At 39.5% G+C, this 22894-nt stretch overlaps 1 long non-coding RNA gene across 1 annotated transcript in view; it reads right to left on the bottom strand.

The window, feature by feature from the left end:
* Positions 1 to 4058, bottom strand: part of LOC140576739 (uncharacterized) — a 50357-nt gene extending 46299 nt beyond the window's left edge. The window contains exon 1 of the long non-coding RNA XR_011981754.1: positions 3972 to 4058. This is a non-coding gene — a long non-coding RNA (uncharacterized lncRNA). The remainder of the gene's footprint in view (positions 1 to 3971) is intronic.
* Between the last annotated feature and the right edge of the window lie 18836 nt (positions 4059 to 22894).

The following is a 22894-nucleotide window of genomic DNA, read 5'->3' as shown; positions in this document are numbered from 1 at the left end:
TTCCTCTGTGTTCCTCCGAAAATCCATTCATAAATAACATTTCCTACTAACTCTCTAATTCCTAATTCTCTTTTTGTTGTTTTCTGTGTTTTTCCTTGTTTAGACCCAAGACCATCCCTCCCCATTCAACAGACCACAGACATGCTGCTTGCAACAGTGATACGATATAGAAAGTGAGGTGAAGAAGTACAGAAGTCCCTCAAAGAGGCAGCAGAAACATGTAAACTCTTAACAGGGACAAAGGAAAATTGAAGTGAAAGACAGAAGAGAAAAGACGGGGGAGACAAAAAGCAAACGAGACCAGAATTCATTAGCACGGTTAGATGTGTCCAAACCTTGGACACCAGATTAAGTGAATTAGACAGGTATACAGCTATTTGCATGTACATGTACGTGTGTGTGTGTGTGCATTCATGTACATTAACAGTTGACATGGACTCACAATCACATTTAGGATCATCACTGTCACACAAAAACCCAAGTAATCCAAGTAATTGAGGAGCATTTCTATTGGTCCAATTATCAGGAAATTCTGACACAAGGTAAAGAAAAACTGCCAGAAAAGTAAAAATGGAGATACAAGGTTTTGAATTTCACCACGTTATACTGGTGACAGCCCCTGTGCAGCTCTAAATTTATTTTTTCTCTTATTTTAGACCAAAAGGATATAAAAAAGAGAAGAGCAGCACCTTCCTGTGTTTCTGTGCTGGATGTATGCGGGGTTCAGGCTACTTTCAGGCTACTTCACCCACCTCTGGCCATTTCTACACTTCTCCAGCCTTAGTGTCAGCATCTCCTCTCCTTCTAGCTTGTAAACTGAGGATGTGGGGAGTCTGATGAAATTTTCCCCCCTCGTTCCGAGTTCGGTTATTAACTAGCTCTCGCGTCCTCTAGAGCCTGTTCTACCCATTAACCCCTCTGATGCTCTTTTCTCATGATAATCAGCCTGCTTCCCACCGAGGAGCTACAGGATTGTGCGACGCTTTGAGAAGAGTAAACCCCCCTCTATGCACATGCTCTCTCTCTCTTTCTCTGTCGCTCTCCCTCACTCTCTCACACACACACACACATTCTGAATCAGGCATGTAATGTGCTGCCTTTTCAGCGAGCACATGGACAGATGTAGTATGAAAAGTTTCGGGAGGGTTTTTTTTCCGGAGAGACAAACACTGCCTGGGTGCACACGCTCCGACAAAAAAAATCAAGGTTCCTAAACGGTTCTTGACTTGGATGCATGTTCTAGAAAGTTCTTCAACGTTTAGAAAGGTTCTTCGCATGCGCATATCTCATTTCATCTCATTTAAAAAAGAGCTCTTTAAAAAAAATGATTCAATGAAAGGTTCTTTTGGAACCAGACATGGTTCTTCTGTGCCATTACGCTTCTCGTGTGCAGCTGAACTGCATACTATATACACTACAAGCAAAAGGGGTTCTATGTAGTACCGTAAAAGGGTTCTTTGACTCGCAAAAACAGTGAAGCTGCTCAGAAACCTTTTTTTTCAAGTTCATGACAGTTTTGAGTCACAGAAAAAGACTCGTTCAAGCATTCAGAAGGTTCTTTGAGTGGTCCTGACTCCTTAAAAAGCCACTACCATTTTTGTTCTAAAGGCAAATAAAGCATATCAGGCATCACACAGCACAACATTTCACACACAAATTCCGAGCATGCAATAACCCCATGTACATAAATAAACCATCAGAGCACCGGGAAACAAAAAGAGACGCTGGAAGACGGGGGAAACGCCTGCTGCTTATTTTGACCCCCAAACAAGCTCCACGCCGCAGCCTTCTGTAAAACTCCACATTAACACACAAGGATGAATTTCCCAGTTTTGATTTTCCACGGGACCATCTCAATTCTTCCAGTCTGCGCCAACAAAAGCCGAAAGGCAGCAATTTACAGCCTTCCCTCGTTAGAAAGCATCCTCGGCGATGCCACAAAAGTTTAAAGCCAGGCTATAAACAAAGTGCACCACCCAAGCTGCGCACTGTAACGTCTCGCAGGCTGATATATGCGTTTCAACTTGCAAAGACAAGAAGAGCAATGTCAATAACAAAAGCACCGTCTCGTGACGATCTCACTTCCATTTCCTTATTATGTAGCTCGAGGCAGTGGAAGTGGGGGCCTCGATGGAGCATGCTTGTGACAGGCCCACAAGCTCACTCTCCCAACGCTTGCCTTCCAGCCTCATTGTGAACCCTGTTGTTCTTGTAGCCATCAGGAGAGCTCAGCGCGAACGGCAGAAAGACACAGAACTTCAACACCATGCACCATTTCCAACCATGCAGCCCCCCCAAAGCACGCAATCTCCCAAAGCACATGGATGCACAGCTACAGGTGCCGTATCCGACAAGTGGCAATAAAGCTGTTATAGAGCATTTATACCATCTTACTACACACGGGCAGGGAGTGTTAATAACAGCACACAGCTGGCTTAGAGCTGGGTGTTCCAGAAACTACATGAAACCTGCAGAAGATGAAGATGAAGTGTTGGGTTGGCTTAAGAGAGATGTCAGAATTGAGGAGGGTCTACACACACTGGGGTGAAACTATGTCGGCGAGCTGACACGTTTTAGGAAGAGACAACGTCCAGCTAAGACGACTGCTCCAAAACTAGCCACGTCCGTGCGGGTTCAATGAACGTTTCAATCCTCAGTAAAAGAGCATTTTCTGGGGGAATTCCCTGGAAATCCGTCGTTAAAGGTGGCAGTTAAGGAAGTTAAATGAGCAACAGGCTAAAGCCAGAACACCGCTGGCTCACTAACGAGCTAGCTAACTCGCCCGAGTGCAGCAGTAAACATAAACAAGCGAATATGAAATGAGGTAATCTCCTACATGGGAGGTAAACCCACCCCCACCCCCAATTTCTGACGTTACCCCGTTTAGGGGCGCGCGCACACACTCATACACTCACTCACACACACACACACTTGCTCACACACTTGCTCACACACTTTCTCACACACAACCGAGCTACAAAAATAGTCCCAACTCTCCCCAATCCGACCACGAACGTCGGATATGTGGAGAACAAACCGGTGAACGCCGGAGACAGCAGCAGAAGTGCAGCGGTGCAAGAAAGTCCTCCGAACTCGCACACACACACACACACACTCTCACACACACTCACACACACTCACACACTCTCGCACGAGTCGAGCGAAACGGCGAAAACACTCTTATATTTAGAGCCTCTATCAAGCCGTGAACTATTCATAGAGTGACACTGGAGATTACCGGGCCGAAATGAAGCGAAGAAACGAAAAAAAAACCTAATAAATAAACAAACAAACAAACAAACAAACAAACAGTGACGTTTCCCGCGGCGGCTCGCGGCTCGCGGCTCACTGCTCTCTTCGGCGGAGCTCGAGCTCCTTTACTCGACAAACTTGTGAGAAAAACAACAACAAAACTGAGCGAAAAAAACGCCGAAATTCCTCCGTCCGAGCCCAAAGTCACGTCGAACATCAGTCGGCGGAGCAGCGACGACGGTCAAACCGACAGACGAGCCGCCGGATGCCTCGTTTTTACCGACATGTTTATCGAAGAACGCTTTTCCCCTCTGAACCCGAGAAGGTCGCGCGATTCACCGCGTTTAAACCCCCTCGGCTTTACACGCTTCGACCAAATAAGAGAAACGAAATGACGTCGAATAGGGACCGAATGGGGGGAATAACAACACCGGGGTCCGCGATTAAAAAAAAAAAACTGGTTCAGTGCTCTACATCGATCATCGACGTGTTCGTTCGTATTAATTATTTGGATTCACTTAAAAAATAAATAATAATAATAAACAAACAAGCATGCATTGATCAGAGCGTGCATTGCAGCACATTAGGAGGAGTTGCAAAAAAAAGCAAGCGAGCAGTTACCCACCAAAAAAAAAAACTTTCCAGCAGCACCGCATTAGTCAATTTCGCAAGGAAAACCTCCGGTAACATTCCATCAGCGAGCGAAGCGCAAAACCTACCGTGGGAGAGCCCACGCCGCCGTTCCCGCTCTGCCTTTTCTCCTCTCGGTGGGTGTTTTTGTTAGTTTTTCCCCGATTTTTTTCAGCAATTTTGGTGTTTTTGCGGGGCCTGAGTGACTCGCTCTCCTCAGGCTGCAGCGCCAGAGTTATGGGGCGCGAGCATTGTGGGAGTGTGACGTCAGGGCCACTTTCACAAACTTTTTCACTGGCGCTGCTGAACTGCAGCCTTTCTGTTTTTTCATCCCTGAGCGTTCACAGCGAGCTGTAAATGATGGATAACGACCATGCCTTACAGAATAGCATATCTTTATCCATTAGGAATCGAGAAATAACCGCGCCGGTCTCTTAAACACCTTAATACTTAAAATAAGAATAAAAAAATAAGAATAACTGAGAAAAATACATTCCTTCTGTTTAATCATCCACGTGAGGCTCATCTCCACAATAGCTCATCTACAGACTACCAATATCAATTGTCTGCGGCTAAAACTACGATTTAAGGTTGATAAAACAGTCATTTATAACTTCAATCTCTGACAAAATTGTGAAATAGTTCTGAAATATTGAATGAAAATTTGTATAAAACAGTGCTGGTTATTTTGAGACTCCCGTCATATGCAATACTAGCCTATAGTGATTATAATAAATGACAAAGACTTTTAAAATGTGACGTTAAATGCAATTATTGTTATAATTGTTATAATAATAATATATATATAGTGTGTGTGTAATGAAATAGCACTTGTTATAATAATTACTCAGTAATAAGTATTGCAGTATTGCACGAGCACATATTCTAACAGGTTGCATCTCACAGTGGTGGAGATGCTGCTGCTGGTAAGGTAGAGGAGGCTCCCACGTGTTTATCCAGCTCTCTCTCTCTCTCTCTCTCTCTCTCTCTCTCTCTCTCTTTCTTTACCTTGTGTTTTGGGGCGAAAGAATCACTTCCAGGGCATCTGAGCCCATTTCCTCAGCACCCCGACCCCCCTTCCCCACGACCAACCCTGCTGGATGGATGTGTGTGTGTGTAAGAGAGAGAGAGTAGGGGGTTGGGGGTCTTCACCGAGGCTTTCAGCTCCATGCTCAGGCGAAAAACACGTTTCCAAGGTTTTACGTTCAAAGCAAGTAGCTTCCCTCCAGGGAGCCATGCTTCCTCCACAGCCCTCCCGAGTCAGCCAGGGACCAGTTCACCTTCCCTGGCTGTTTTATTTTTTTGTTGTTTAAGTATTTGTTAATTTGAAAGACTTTTTAGTCAGTCATTGATCTGAGATTTTTTAGAAAGCTGATAAAATGCCAGCGCACCCAGTCGTCGTCATATCGTGATCATATCAGCTCTCTAAACGGAACAGTCTTCTTCTTCATTTGTGTGAGGAAATGATAAAAGCGAGGGCTGGGTGACTGAGACTAACTCCGACAGCGGAATATGTGCAGTTTATACCGCTTATTTTCTTTAGTTATTTCTTTTTATTTATTTGTGTGCCTTTTTTTGGTGTTTATGAGTGTTTTAAACCAGAGTTTATCCTTGTTTCTGAGCTGAAAGGAGCCTCAAAAGAAAGCACTTCAGGAGATGTTGTGTTGAGAGGTTGAGAAATCTCCAACCTACATTAAACCAGCGAGATTTTAAAACATATTTTACGATTTAAACATGTATTATTATCCCGTTTTTTCACAGTTGAAATGCTAAACAGACACTATCTCTCAATAATGTGTCTCACATTTATTTAAATAAGGCTAACCCACGTTAGTTAACACCTAAACTATGGGAAAGTGCACGAACTTTGAATGCCATAATGAAAGTCTTTATACAGTTTATATAAAATATAGATAAAAATGTTGTGAACAAATGTTAAAAAAATTAGTACAGTTTTTTTTTGTTTGGTTAATTTTAATGATGATTTTAATCATGAAAAAACATGAAGAAAAAATATTTAAAAATATGAACATTTTAAAAAAGGTCCCCTGAAACATGTCTGCATTGGCCCATATTATATCAGTGCCCAAAATAAGTATGTCAAAATAAGTTTAAGTTCTTGCTTAAAGCTACAAACTAGTATTCAAATAAAAAATGACACCACCAATTAAAAAGATTAAAGTTTGGGCATACTGAGGTCCTCCCAGTCTTTGTGTAAATGTGCCCACTGCTTCTATTTAATCAGCTATATTGATTATTTCAGTTAGAGTAGCGCAATCCGTTCCAGATAAAAGTGTGGCTGGTGTGTTTTTCCTTCATACACCTTCGTTCAGCCTGTGTGTAAATTATGTGGAGTAATTGGGCAGCATTAAAACCCAATATAATGATTTAAACCTCACGTTAAGTCATGCAACTTGTGCTTAATTCCCTCCTTATTGTGTGTTGCTTTGTTTTGCTGCACTTTTAATCAAACGTTCACGTGATGTAATTTTCTTCTGATAAGCTGCGAAACCCAGCGCCAGTAAATGCATCATGCTGTGCAGCCACATGTGCTCTGACCATGGTTGGGAACTGCTGGCTGTCTGCCTGAACGAATAACCTTTAATTGTTTTGTTTAAAAATGAATGTATTTGATGCTTTTATGACTTTTAACAAATGATTTTCAGCTGTTTAAAACAGTTTGATACAGAACATGTTGCCTAAGGCAAATCTGCTTTAAAGGAGTTTAGATAAAAAAATATAATGAATATTTAATACAAAGGAATAGTTCATTAACTAGGTGTAATGACTGTAAAATGATTGTACTTGTGTAGGGAGACTAACTAGTGACCCTAATTAAAGGACAAGGGCTTGTCACAGTCTATAACATGGGTTAGGTTTAGGTGGTGGAGAGATGTTTTGGTGATCCAGGACTGTTGATACAGCCCCTAATAGAAAGGACAACAATTTAAACATCTCAACTCACATCTATAATCAAATTCAGGTTTTAGAAAAGGGGGAACTTCATGGTTTCAGGAGCGAAACAATCGGCCGTTCCCAGTCCGTTTAATGATGCCTATTTACATCAAATATCTATATGTTCACCTAAGCACTTGCCTGAGCAAGTTTACTAAAGCTGGTAGGAACCCAGATGAACAGTTGTACATTCTCTTGAGGACTACATCTCTACATCTCTGGGTTGTTTATGGTCAGTTTTTGAACTCTTGAACTCTTAAACTCCAGACACCCAGTCTTACATATGCTGAGAAAAGGGTGAAGGGTTCTTGAAAAATTAAGTTGTACTTCTCTGTGATGAAGAGAACACTGGTGCATTGTTCTGTAGGAGTATTAGACTTTATTAATTTCTCTAAATAGCACCAAAAGGGTCTCAGTGGTCCTTAAAAAATTGTATATTGTCCATTTTAAAAACCCTAATTTTTTAGAGTGCTTGCACACATTGAGGATGATGATGGAAAAAAGGACAAAAAGTGTTCTTTGAAGCACAGAAGGACCATATTTGGTTCCCTATTCACCATTTCAGCGGGCTGTTCTTTAAAAAGTTATTTCTAAAGCAAATTTTTTAGGCATATCCTTTTTAGTTAGTTTAGTTAGTAACTTTTTACAAACAGAAGCTCTATAACACATGGTGTCTTTAACATTTTTAGAGGACCTTTACTAAAGCTAGTCCAAACTAAGTGGACCAGGGGTTACTGCAAAAAAGGATGAAGTGGTTTATGATCAGTATAGAAGAGAGTAGGTTCACCTTATACAAACTATACAAGAGACGCTCACTCAAGAAAGAGGCAATGCCTTGCTTTTAATTGCTTAAAGAATCCATTGAACAGAATGAGAAATATTTTTGAAAAACCTTCACATTTAAATGTAGTTTAATATTTGATATTTACTTTTACAATGGTTTTATAATTACCTTTATGATGTAAAGAACCTCCACATAATGGAAATGCACTCTTATGAACCCTTAAATTTGCAGAATTTTACATCATCAAAATCAACCCTGAAAAAGTTCCCACGTGCACAAGGTTCTTTCTCAAATGTGGTTCCCTTTATAGAGCTGAGATGTTTGGATGGCATTGCTTTTTACTGGGATATGTGGTTACAGAATACTTCAACCAGGGTTTTAAAAAAATAAAGAAAGGAATTGCCATTGAATGGTTATTTGGGGAACTTAAGGAGGCATTATTTTAAAGAACTCTTTTTGGCACTTTCTTTTTTTGCAAGAGTGTAGTTTGTGGCTGAGACGCAGTTATGAGGCATTTCTAACTTTCTGAAGTTTATCGACGTGTACTCAGGACTCAGGACTTTTTTCACAATTTGACAGTTTTTACAAATCTGATTTGTTCGTACAGTAAGGCAAAATATAAGCACTACAAACACTGTTAAGAATAAAGGGGCTTCAAATGCTTCTCCACCTTTGGTTACGTAAAGAACCATGTTTGTAATAGAGATGAGTGTGAAGAACCCTTCAAAGGTCTAATGACCCTTTGTTTGATGTAAAGGTTCATTACCAATGTAAAGGTTCTTCACCCTCACAAATCTCAATAAGAAACATGGTTCTTTATGGATCCAAATGAGGTTCTTCTATGGCATCGATCAAAGAACCATTTGAAGCACCTTTTTTGTTAACAGTGTATAACTGATCAACTTAAAGACGTAATGCCAGCAATGCAATGCTTTTTGTATTTGCAGAACATTGTTATTACTCTGTAAATGCAAGTTCACTGGACACCAAATAAAATAAGATTTCAGAACAATAATGGTGTTTTACATTCTGTTAAATTACTACAGTAAAGTTCAGTAAAAGTAAAAATAGTTATTTTGTTCTTTGTTTATTACAAGTTAAGGTTGTGGCAAAAAAAAATGTAATAATTTGACTGTTTGATGATTACAGCTATTGTTGTAGTTTAGTTTAAAGTTGAAAAAGAGGGGAATAAATATCAAAGTTGATATTTAGAAGTATTTAAAAGCTTTGCCAGTTCTTTGCCTGGTTAAATGATGGAAAAACCTCTTGAATATGGGTCTGCAAAAATGTTTACAAATAGTTTAAAAAATAGTCCAGATAGATTCCACCGTTGTTATTCTTATTGTTGTCTTTAAATGTAATTTATATTGTTTTTACAAAACAACTGTGTTTGGTCTATTAAAATCCAAAGTCATTGAGGATGTAGTGGATCAGTGCCATAAAACTAGGCTGCAACTGATTAAGAGACTATTAAGACTGATTCTGTCGAGATGAATCACATATAAAAGAATAAGCATCATCCTTGTCAGTCTATACGCCTATCTGTTAATTAAATAACCATAAAATAGCCTCAGAAAAACTCAGAAATATCTAATCTTTACTCTAGAGGACTTCTCAGAATGAACAGCTGCTAGATGCTGTCACTATTTGTTTGAGTTGTTTCTGGTCAGAAACCTGTTGAATAACATTTAAAAGTTGTGTTAAATAATTAATGTCTTTCATTCAGCAACTTTGAACTGCCGCTTGGATCGACCCGACGGGGGGAGGCTTTAATTGAAATCAGACGCCTGTTACTTTAACAGTATCTGCAACACTGCATACACAGGGTGATTCAGATGTTGATGGCCTCAGACCGTCCTGAATAAAGGTTCCCGAAAACGTCCCGAAATTGACTCATTACAGTAGTGGGACCCCTTTTAGTACAACAGAATCAAATAAAAAAAGGTTCTTTAAACACTCTTAAAGTTTGTCATGGTTCAATATAGAAATACTGACTTTAGAGCTTTCTCTCCAAAGCTACAGTGACAAAAGATCTGAATGAATGTCACAGAAGAGCTCAGAAGAGCTTTTGGCTCCCTAAGGAACATTTCAGTTGATCATTCTTTTAAAAATGTTTAGTAAATTAAATATGTACATGTAAAGTTAAAACTTAAATTACACGATATGCCCAAAGGTTTGTGGACACCCCTTCTAATAAATATATTAAGCTACTTTCATCTAAGTTTCATGTCCCTGTAGAAAAGTGCTGCCAATAGAGTAGAATTCTCTGGAGCAGATAAACATAAAACCTATTGGTACCTTGCTTAATGCCAGGTGTGGGCAAGAGGGGTGTAAAGCCCCCAGTATTGAGCTGTGGAGCAGTGGAACTGTGTTCTCTGGAATGATGGATGGTGGTGCTCCATGCACTACTTTTGGGATGAGTTGGAGAGTTGAGGATGAGGTGGGGCGGTGGTCATCCAACATCCTGGCCTCACTAATGCTCTTGTCGCTAAATTTAAGCGAATCCTCACAGCACTGCTCCAAAATCTAGTAGAAAGCCTTCCATGGACTGTAGAGATAGTTACTCCAACAAAAGCAGGATAAACTCTTTTCTAATACCCTTGATTTCGGAAAAAGCAGGCGTCCCAATACGTTTGTCCATATACTTTTGTCTAAACTTTTAAAAGGTTTACAATCACACATCCCAGCCATTGTCCCAGCCAAAATTCTTGGTGGAACTAAACTGTTTTTCTAAGGCACCCAAGGAACCCTTGGGCAAGTAACTGATAATATTGAACACTGTGATCATTTAAATAAGTGCTGCTGCTTTCAATGCTTTCCTGTGATTTTAGTGTCATGGTGTCATCTCAGTTCCACTCTTTATCTTTGTTCAATCTATGACTGTGCATATTATTGTAAATATATAAGTGAAGAGCCATCAGGTGAAAGTTCTTTAGACCATGTAAAGGTTCCTCACACACACCCACATCTCTGTGACTCTTTATTGAACGAAAAGAGGTTCTTCTGTGGCATCACTCAAAGAATCATTTTTAAGAGTGAAGAGAGTACAAATAGTGACTATAAGAAGGCTACCAATGCACCAGTTTAGCATTATATCAATTACAAGTACAAATGACATTTATTTCTTATTTTTTTACAGACAAAGTACTATATCCTGTATGCAGTATTTATCTGCTTGTATGTAAAATTACAATAGTTATCTGTAATTAAGCATACAGGTAATAATTCAAAGGTTAGTTGTCATTACTAACATTTTTTTCTTAGTAATTTTAAGGTAAATTCCATTACTTTTATATATTATAATTGATGCCAAACAAAAAATGTAAATGATAGTCAAATTTCCTAATATTTACATAAATTTGCATCACATTAAAAGTTTTGCACCAAACCTATACATCTTTCCTATTGGCTCCATCTATTTACATACAAGGCATGTCTTTGCTGGCTGTGGGCCAGTGTTCACTCCTGTGATACCCATGGATTATTCTGTCAGTTTTATAATAAGTATATAATAGATAATAAAGCACTGTCCCTCTATTTGGAGGCATTAGAATTTAGGACAAATCTGTAAAGTAATGGCATTTCTCTGCAAAAAAGTGAATTATTTTATTGTAAGTTTATTGTTTTTCCACTGAATTTGAATTAAGAGGAATTTGACTTTTTCGACTTGTTTCACAGTGTAGAACTATTGTTTGCAATAGTTGCAATCATCACCAATTGAATGGCTCTTTACACTCACGCATCTCTATTACAGCCATGGTTCTTCTGTGGCATCGCTCAACTATTTGTAATACCATTTTTTCTAGAAGTGTACACCAATAAGAGCCTTAGGACTCCCAACACTACATTTGTCTACCTGTAATTATATAGTAATTACAATAACATCAGAGGAATTGAAGCTATTAGGTGAGGTGTAACTAGCTCACATGCGCTATACGTCATCATTGAATAATAATCCATAATTGCAATAATCCTGCAATAGCTTCTTATGTAAACGCACATTATGACCAAGCTTGCTGTATCAGGCCAGTACACCTACTCTCTCTTACTCTCTGTCTCTCTCACACACACTTACACAAGCACATGTCGCCTCTGTTAGACATCAGCATTTCCACATTGTTTAGCGGAGTCATTTTGGGGCTACTTTCTCCACCGATTCTAAACCAAGCCCAAACAGAGGCCGAACACCCATGAACAAAAGCAGCACCATTTCCCGGTCTTCTTTCATTATCTGATTTGTTATTTATTTATGAAAAGGCCCATATATTTTTTGACTGTGGTGGCTGGGCTCCACTCAGGTTGATTACAGCGGAGAGGTGGTCTGTCATTTGGGAGTCACAGATCGATTTTAAAGTGCTGTCTGAAACGCCATGCACCGCACTGGCAGCTCCGTCATTCTCCCTCACCACCCCCCCTCACACCAACCCTCCGCTCTCCACCTCAAACAGGCTTGTAAAAAAAGCCATTATGGAGAACAAGGGGAAGGCGAGTTTCAAAGGCACAGCCACGGCCTTCTCTCTAAACCAAGGGAGTCCTAATTAGGCTCTGATTAACTGTAGGGCCAATTTCTCATGTGATGACGGCCGGAGACAGAAAGAGAATACACACAAACATGCAAACACACGCAACCTAAAATGAAAACGTCCTATAGAGCGTTTAGCTTTTGATGGGGGCAGCATTGCAAACATCTGTAGCTCTTTATGAGCAAGTAGCCGGTTTTTAAATCCCAAACGGTTTCTGGTGTCTTCTCAGGTCCACTCATTTTCTACTTCGCTCTCCCCCCTTTTCCTATCCTTTCCTTTTCCTCCTCACTTTTCTATTTCTTAGCCCTTTATAAGATGCAACACACTCTCCCAGTGGAGCTGCCACCTCTGGGCAAGAGCCACCAGAGTCTTGCCAAAGCACCATCGATGACAACAATGGCAATTAAAGTCGGGGCTGATTTGTACACATCTGGAGTGGATTTCCTCACTGGAGAGGTTTGCAGCTTACAGAATCAACTCTTTCCCGCTCGCACCCCCCTCCCCTCCCCTTTTTGCTCCTGAAAGGGGTAGGGGGTGGTGGTGGGAGGGTGCTGGGTAGTGTTTTTTAAAAACTGTTTGGTTAAAAACAGATGGTAGGTTTACACAAGCCAAGCCTGGCGATAAACAGCTTAGACGTCCAGTCCGACCGCTGTGAGCACCCAGAATGAGTTTGTGGAAGATGCCATATCTCAATAAATCACTGCCAGTCAATGCCCTATCATTTCCCACGGGTATTTCAGTCCCATCCTCTTCATTTGTAAATAGGAAGACGATGAACTCATCCTTTGCCTCCTTTGTGGGGAGTCTATCTTCGGACATAAGCATTTGTTGTATTTGGTGATTGTGGGTAACCCTCCTTCTGATCAACAGTTGGATCAACATAGTTACAGGATAATCGTAGTTTTCCAAAGCTTTTTTTCCATGCCATTAACAACAGGTTCACTGCATGGCAAGCTTACTTATTTTTCCCAAGGCGAAAAATGTGCGCATATTGTGAATATTTGAATATTGACACAGTTATTGATATTGTAGTTGTCAATCACAGTATATTGGTGTTGAAATGAAACCAAATAATTAATTAATCAACCAATCAAAGTCCAGACTTACATGCAAATTGGGCAAAGGGTGTAGGAATTTTACATATATAGCCTGCTAATTTTCAATAGACAACTTCCTTTAAAAAAAGAAAATATAGTTCCTAACTAGGCTAAATCCTTGTCCAGGAAACCATCCCATGCAGAGTTCAGGTCAAGTTTGGCATTTTGCATTTGAAAACTGTTGCTGGTAACTCCCAATAAAAGAAAAATAGAGACAGCAAAAACATTGAGTATGTTTTTTTTATTATTATTGAGCTCTGGAACACCATCTGGAAAACAACTGTGGTGCATGAGAGAAGGATTCTCTCCCTGGTGAATACAAATCCACATATAACAGTTGGTCAGCTAAAGAACACTTCAATCAAGAGTAACACGTCATCAGGGTAAATAAAGGAGGTTTACCACCAGATGTAAACCACTGGAAGACCAGGCTAGAACTTGCCAAAACAAAACAGCTTTACAGTTCTGGAAGAACATTTTATGGTTAGATGAGACTATGATCATCTTCTAGCGGAATGATGGGAAAAGAAGAGCATAGACAAAGGAAGAAACTGCTAACTGTCCAAAACATACCATGACATCATCTGTCAAGCATGGTGGAGGTAGTGTTATGGCATGGGCATGTGCTGTATGTCCAATATTTAGAGGTCAGCCTTTCTTTTTTATTATAATTGTGGTGGTATGTAATGTTTGCTGTGCCAATAATTTGCTACTGCAACAGCCCTAATGCCATGGACATCAAATTGCATTTTTAAGTACATTTAACATCAGTTTTGATTAAAATGACTAATTATGTTTATTTCACTGTTAATAATGCTTGATGTAAATTTTAGGGACAGTTTGTACAGCAGAGTTGCTCGTATCTTCAAACACAGACGGAAGACCCACCTCTTCCAAGAGTACTACAAAGTGTAGTGTATGTTGAATATTGTGGTCTCCAAGCTGACTTTTGTGTTTAGCAGTATCTAAGCTTCAAGGTATCTTTTGGATGCTAGACTATACAAACTAGCTAAGGATATTTTCTGAGTGAACAGTGAGGCACTTTTGTAAATTGCTCTGAACAAGAGCGTCTGCTAAATACCTTAAAAGTAAATGTAAACTATTTTTAGATTCAGCTTGAATAAACATAAAATAATTTAGTCTAATTTTCAGTTTTTAGTGCTCACCTTATGAACAGTTATATACTCAGTTGCATAGACTATCTATTAGTAATTAAAAACTTAGTAAAATAATTGTATGGCTGTCCCAATGTTCTGGTCAACTGGTGTTACCTCTGATTTAAAACTGCATAAAATCTACAAACAGTTCTAATAAAAACGTGACCCACACTCAGAGATGTCACTTCCTCTGCCAGGAAACATGAGGAAGTCAGAGAGATATGTCTTCTAATCTCTAATCTAATAATAAGTCTCTAAATCTCTAAACTTCTTCACTCATTATTTTGTATTAAATGTTGAGGATAAATCGACAGTGTAATAATTAGCAGTTAAATCTTTTATTGTGATATTGAGTGAATCTCATATTAAATTTTTAATGAACTAGAATGTATTAAAATCCATAAAATTCTGTATTAAGACGTACTGCGTGAAATCTAGTCTGAGATTAGCACATGGAGTTGAGGCACAAAATAGTGGAAAATGAGGAGGAGTCTTTCCATACTTGAAATGTACAGTATAATGTACATACAGAACAGAACTACAGTATTATGTATTGTGAATGTAAAATCTATCAAACCTTGGTCTCACCCATTTCTGGTCTTACGCCACCTTCACATGCTAATGGGAAGATCCTACCTCCCACTTGTGAAGTCAGAATTATGAGCACACCACATTCAAGTGCTCATTTCAGCTAAAGTAACCTTAATAACTTGCAGCACGCTAGCAGAATAGTCCATTTGCTATGGGTAGAACAATAAATAGCATTGTTCTATACCAGGTTAAATGCATATAGATTACAGATTAAAATAACGTACCACAAATAACCACTGTTAATGGATAAAAACGGCCTAGGGACCCCAGGCAGGCCGAAGGTGGTTATTACACACTTCTTTTACCAAAGAATATCCCCACCAGTTTGTACAGACTTCCCTGTGGTATGTGACTAGTACGCCTTAGTGTGCAAAAAGCCTTGGAGTGTTAAGGGGTTAAAAATAAAGAATTATGTACCATCCAATACCAACTCAGCCATGGTTATAAGGTTGAAGACCACCTCAACTCAGGTATCAAAATGACCCATTAGAAATTACGACTTGAAGGGGTGTTCATGTGCAGCTTCCAAGTTAAGAATTCATATTCACCAAAAGGTCCAATAGCACCTGAAGGCAGTAATAGTCTCGACTTGTCTGGCAACAATGAGTAGCTACCAAGTACTGAAAGCCGGTAACCACATTACTGTTGTGAAAGCGCATACTCAAATGATCACTCACTTCACTCAAACCATGTCAATTAAATGGATAAAAGTTCCTTGCATAGCTAAAACAGTAGTGGCAGCCATCTCGAGGCCTGTGTGTCAGGAGCCGCTGTACATTAGCCTAGTAGCTTCAGTGCAGAAGTCCAGAAACTGGTATACCAAATAATCGTACACGCCTGGCTGATTGACCACATTTAGGGGAAAATTTGATTTTTGGCTGAACCACCACCTTACGCATTCATGTTGCAGGCGGCTTGGGGTTAGAAAGCTTACGTAAATATATAGGTCAGTGTTCTGGTACTGTAGTTCCTCCTATTAGACCTCAGGGTGGAGAGCAGATTGTGGTCAGAGTGGCATGAGTCCCAAAGTGTAGCTTTAGTTCTATTGCAGAAATGGTCAAGACATATTCAGTGAATAAACGGAACCTTATATGTCCCAGTATATGTTTACACTGTGGTCCCATCTCACCACAGAACAGGGTCAGAATACCAGTAGTATAGTGTAGTAATACTGAAGAGAAGGTGTTGTTGGGCGGCAGTGAGGATGGCATTTTGATGCATGGCCAGAGAGAGAGAGTGTACATGGCATAAAGGATTGAGATACAGTCTTACTGTCCAGTTATTAAGCTTTAGGCTTATTATTCTTGATAACCATTATAAGCACAAGTAAGCGATGTAATGTGGGCCCAGACACCGTATAGGTCTACAGTGTACAGGTTTATGATACAAAAATGGAAAAAACTCAACAAAACATAAGAATTCCTGCTTACATGTCTAATAAATGATTGGTCTTTCAATGGATTGAAAGATAGTTTCACTCTGGAGCCACATGTGGTTCTTTTACTTCCCCTTCATGGTCCACTATTGTCTAAATAAAGTACTATTAAATAAGGTTTAGTGTAATAATCCTTTGCTAAGCATTTTAAGACCAGCGCTATTTGATCATTGCTAATTCACGTAACCATAATGATCAGCCCAGTGGTCTCTAAACCTTGTCCTGGAGAGCTACTTTCTTGCAGCTTTCAACTTCAACCCAAATCTAACACAACCCTTTGATGCTTCCCCTAGAGGTGGAGAATATGATGATATTTTGTTACCAGTTAAGCATATCAAACATATCGTCAGTGCTTAAATAATTTAGTCATGCTTAAAGTAATTTACTGTACTCAGTATGGGGCCGTATTTGACTAGTAGTCTTTAAGAATCTGTTGATGCATTTTGTCTGTGATCATGTGTATTGTGTTAGTTATGTCTTAATGTGTTGATTTTGGGAGCAAGGCCTCTTTCTCAGATGGCAGCCTCGCAGTTCATGGCGGCGTAAACTCACTTGACTAAATACAGCGATGCTGGTGTTCAAACTGCTTCTAATTCATGGCAGGCTTGTGCCTTGGTGGTTCTTTGCTTGGATTCTGACCATCCAAAACAAAAAGTGGCTACACCTCCCAATGATGTACACTTACAATATTATTTATACTTATAATTTATACTTAGTTAATATATTTGCAGTATGAACAGATGGTTTTGTCTGTTGTCAGTAAGAATGTCTGCCAAGCCAATGAGAGCTCTCAAAAAAAAAAAAACTTTTAAATGTACGTACACAGAAGCCACCAGCTGTAGTCAGTCATGATCACTAACAGGAAGTTAAGAGACCTTGGCCTTGGCAGGCTTCAAGACATTCTGGCACCATTTCATTAATATTCTTATGTATATTTTTGACCCTGTAGGTATAGTTAAATGTTGAACCCCCCCCCCCCCCCCACTTAAAACTTGCAGAATTTCATTGTTCTATTAAAGAAGTGTGTTGAACAAACTGCCAAAAACTGCCATGCCATTCCTGTCCATCATGACTGTATGTAAGCTTCAAGTAAGTACTATATTATTAATTCTTTAATCTTCTTATCTACAGTAACCTCCCCTCCCCGACACACACACACAAGCATTTTAACCATGCATATTCTAAAAGCCCCTGTTTTTTAGTGCTCCAGTGCCTGTGATAAGCCACCCCTACAAAACAGACTCCCAAAATAGTCTACTGTCTGGAGAATAGGGCATAGTTTCGGACCCTGGCGGAGAGAGAGAGAGAGCGAGAGAAAGGTGGCAGGGAGGGTCAATTGAGTTATACAGCTATAGGGATGGTGTGTACGGTAATCAGTCGGTGCAGTGACTCTGGCTGATGCTGATAAAGGACATGGGCGCACCCGGTAATGCCCTGCGCACTGACGTCATACCATGGCAAGCCCTTTGCTGCTAACACTTATCAATCGTATATACATATATACTGCTATTAATACTTTATTAGCAGTGCTGCGGATGTACAAGTGGACGTGACACCCGCAACATCGGATTCCTTAAAAACCATGTCTCTGAGCATGCACAAGAGGCTGTGTGTCACCCGTCAGCCTCAGGGCTGTTGCAGCACAGGTTAACATTTAGAAAAGGAAACATTTGTTCTTTCAGCATTTGTTCTTCCTCTCTGTGTGCAAGGGTTTACTGCGAGCTGTATGCAGGCAGACAATGAAGAGCGATTGTTTAAGGCCCTGTCTCATGGCCTTTGAAGATCTGATTCGCTTCCTCGCTCAGGCGACATTTCAAAACTCAGGCAAAGAGAGACAAACAGACATCTTGAGAGTCTTCCTTTGCATTCTTATCGCCGCCGCCATCTCTAACAATGAAAAAGTCTGTGTGTTTGTGCTTGTGTGTGTATGTCTGTGTGTATGCGTGCATGAGTGCATGTGTGTGTGTGTGCATGAAGTGTGGGGGATGGGCTGGAGCATGAGAGGGGAGGGACAGAAGGAAGGTGATAGACAGAAGAAAGAGTGGAGCATGACAAGAGTGAGAGAGGAAACGGTGAGAGATATGCCTATTGAATGGGGGGTTGTGTGCGTTGAGCTGGGGGGTGGTTATCTTACATACTTACCTAACCCCAGCCTATAGGAGTAATGGACCAGACTCCATTTTTAAAGATAATGAACTTAACATAGTTCAGTCACACTAACAGTTCAGATGCACCTCCTCTGGCTCAGATTTGGTAGGTTTTTTTTTTACTCGGTGAAGTCAAACTTTGCTACAAACTCTTTTACATTTAAGTAAGATAGATTCCAAAAGGGTCCTCTGGAGCAAGGCCATAAAAAGCCAGTGGATGTATTTACATAAAACCTTTACTGTAAATGACAGAACCTAACATTGAAAGAACCTCCATATAACACAAGATATTGCCATATAGACACAAGATATTGGGGGCCTGTTTACACCCTGGATTATCAGGCGTTTTGGGTGATCGTATTTTCTAGTTCGGATTTCACGCGTCCACATGAAAAGCCAGGTGTAAACACCCCCCAAGTCACATTGCGATTGCAATAAGGCCGGATCACATTTAAACCACATTTAGTGTACAAGTGTAAACTTAATACTTTTTCTGTGATCGGATTACACCGGGCAAGTGAAAATATGTCTGTGGAAAAAATACATTAATTAGAGTAATAATTACTGTGGATCTTAGCTTCTCTCTGCCTCTTGCTCTAGCTCTGTTTCTCTCTTTCGTTTGTGTTTGTGTTTGCATCATGCTTACCGGTTGGAGTTTGTTCACTCGCTATTGTTCACTCATCTATTGTTCCTCGGCATTGTAGAACCACCACTACGGTTCCTCTAAGCTGTTCACAGTCTCCTGGAGCAGGACAATTCTGATGAAAAACCATTGTTTACAGGAATTAAAACGGAAAAGATCTACGTGTTGGTGTTGCTTTTTACAAAGGAAAGTAAAATCGGATCTCATCTGGTCATGCACTTTACAAGTGACAAGTGTGAACAGAATCCAGAATCCAAAGTAGATCCAGATACTATCTGGATACAAAACGCATGTTAATGCCAGGTGTAAACAGGCCCACAGAGTGACCCAGCCATCCAACTAGAACTCCAGTGTATTGCTGCATTCAATTCAAAGAAAAGTCAAAGGAAACAGCCTCTCTACAGAGAATTTCTACACGGAAGGTCGGGATTGTGTTCTTAACAGAACTAATAGTAATAGACAGAACTGATGTGGTTATGGATATGTTTGCTTGTGAATTTCTGTTTTTTTGGACTTTTACGACTTGAAATGGCATAATTCTGAGTCTTCCCACCTCCAAGCCTAGTTGAATGCAGCATATAGCCTAGTCGTTTCATGAACTTTAAAATGTCATTTTATAAGAAATATATATATATATATAGTGTGACTATTTTGTTCAGACATTAACTATTTTGGACATCCAGACATCTAAAAGCATATCATGATTAGATGTGGAACCTGTTTAACTCTAAAAATGGTCTAAATGAGTCCCAATCCAGACGTTTTGATTCTGACCCATTCCTACAAAATGGGTCCTACACAAGGAACTTTTAGGGGTTCTTCAATTTGAAACTGTGGAGGAACTTCTTAAGGTGCTTCTTTGAGGAACCTTCAGGGAACCTTTTTCGACATTTTCTTGAAGGTTCCTCAAAGCACCTTAGGAAGTTGCACCACAGTTTCAAACTGAAGAACCTCCTAAAGGAACTTACACTTTGAACAGTGTAGTTTGATGTGCATATACTGAACCGTGAAGAAGAGGGCCTGGACCAACCTACATGATACAGACCCCATCCACAGGTCTCCCTGACGTTACTTGTATAATGATGTGGATGACAGCTCTCATAATTAAAAAAATAATAATTCCCTTGTAAAATATTGCTCCCTGCCTCATTGGGTGGGCCTGTGAACAATCATGGAAGGCCCAGCACCACCCAGGCCCACCCATGGCTATGCGCCTGGTCACACATGTGCTTCAGTTAATCATGAGTTAAATGAAAGCGCAATGGCTGTTTCATCATACTGTATAACATTTCATGGCTGTAGAACAGACTCTGTATTGTTCAGCTGAGCATAATTGCTTAGACTTAAGGTCAGCAGACCTCAAAATCTACAAATAACTGTTTTGTAAACAGGACACCTCTGGCCCTCAAATCAGGTGTTACTGTATATCTGGCCATATCTGGATGCCTGCAGCCCTGTGACCTGTGTAATCTGAAAGGCAATAATCAATACACCAGCGAGTCAATATAACTATGAATGATAGATTGGGTGACTTCTGTTCTGATTAGCTTCCCTGTACTGTGCCTTGTTATATACCAATCTGAAACAGCTTCGGTTGCTTTAACTTTCACTCATTTTCATTGTGGTCTGGAGATGGTACCACTATTCAGTAGGCCGTGAGTCACTTCTGTAAAATACCAGCATTTCAATTTCAGTAGGTGTACTGAAAACTAATCCTGTTAGTCTGAAATGAAAACGACTATGCTCAAAATTGAGAGGTATTAATTATAGCATATGCACAAACATAACAGAATGAAATGAAACACAAAAAAGGAATTAGGACCCAAAGGTAAATGTCAATGACTAAACAGAAGTGAGGAACAGTAGGGCTGGGCAATATGACAATATTTATTGTCGTATTGTGATAAAGTTTGTTATCTTGGTACTAGGGCTGGGCGATATGGTAAAAATACTAGATCAAGATATTTAAAGACTTTTTTCACGATACACAATATTTATCTACTATTCAGTCTAATTACATTGTTAGTAATGAAACCTGCAGCTGATCAGTGTTTATTAAGCACTAACAGAATCCTTGATGTGCTTAGAAAAGCATATTGTTATCACAATAACACAATTTATCACGATACGATAAAATATCGTCATATTGCCCAGCTCTACTTTGTACACAATATGCTTTTGTGAGTATATCGTGGATATCATTAGTGCTTAAAGAATACTGATTAACTGCACATTTTAAGTGTAAGCAGTATTATTTAACTGAATTGAGTGCAGCATTTTACTAGTCATTGACAAAATATTAAGATAATTATCATATATCGTAAAAATGTTCTAGGGAGAAAGTAAAGTCCTCTCCTCAGAAATATGATTTATACAGTACCGGACAAAAGTTTGGACACCTGGTTAAAGACTTTTGATCTAAGGGTGACCATATTTTTATATAGTTTTTAAAAAAGAGGACAGTGGGGACACACAGGTATCCACCATAAATAGGATGTTGTGGCTGGGGGTTCCAAGTAGGCCTAAGTTGTAGGGCCATGGCAATGTGTACGTGTGGGGGCAGAACTACCTCTCAAACCGTGCAACTACAGTATGGTAATGTACAAATCAGTTCTACTTGAAACTCCCCTAGCCACGACATCTTCACTGCACTGGATACATGTCTCCAGTGTCCTCCCCAGAGTCCAAATCTGTTCAAAGTGTACCTAAGAACCTAGTAATTGAAGCTAAGCCTGACTGTAGACAATATTCAGGCTTAACAAATTTAGGAATCCTTACTGGAGCAATTCCATGTAATTTAATTTAAAACCCCTTAACACTCCAAGTCTTATTGCACACTAAGGCGTATTACTCAGTAACTACAGGGATGTCTATACAAGCTGGTGGGGCTATTCTTTGGTAATGGCAGTTTGTAATAACACGTCCAGCCCACCAGTGGTCCATAGGTTGTTTAAGGGTTTATGGATTCATTTAGTTTTAAGAGAAAAAAACAAAAAAAACAAAAAAAACAGCCTGACCAATTGATAATTATCCATTTTTCAGACTTTGTAGGCTCACATTCCAAAGAGATAGTGCTGCTACTTCAAAGACAAATATTTCTCCAAAAATACATAATAAAGAAAAGAAAGAGAACTAACAAAAATAACAGTAATACTCCTGATCCTTGCATTTCTTTTGGAGAATCGATCCTCATATGTGTTTTCTAAGCAGTAAACTGAATATACATCAGAGTTGAAAAAGTGTGATTACAGGTGCAAATTAATGCATAGTGCAGCATACCTGCCTTTTGAAGAAACCCATAAATTGCTTGTTTCCATAAAACTGCATAAACTGGCTTTTTAAGTTCTAAAAATGACACTTAACATGATGCAAAGACTGGTTTCAGTTTATCAATTAAAAAAAAAAAGTTGTTTGACATCTGTAATTTCATGTATGCCCCAACCTGTTTTTCCATACAGTATGTACCTTTAGCTTCCCCATAACCCATTGACAAAGTTTTTTTCTTATCATATTAAATATATTTTGTTTTATTTACATCAATGAAGGAGCTCAAATGTGTCAACACTCATTTAAAAAATAAAAACACTGTAATGTCCTCTGGAGTCAAACTCCCTATCCTGCTTCCCCCCAGTGTTGATTTTTATAACACTTTAGTTATTGACAAACACTTTCTTTGTTTG

This window comes from Salminus brasiliensis, chromosome 14 (genome assembly GCF_030463535.1).
Source record: "Salminus brasiliensis chromosome 14, fSalBra1.hap2, whole genome shotgun sequence".
Lineage (NCBI taxonomy): Eukaryota > Metazoa > Chordata > Actinopteri > Characiformes > Bryconidae > Salminus > Salminus brasiliensis.
The sequence above is the reverse complement of the archived record's forward strand: the minus strand, read 5'-3'. Positions and strand labels throughout refer to the sequence as shown.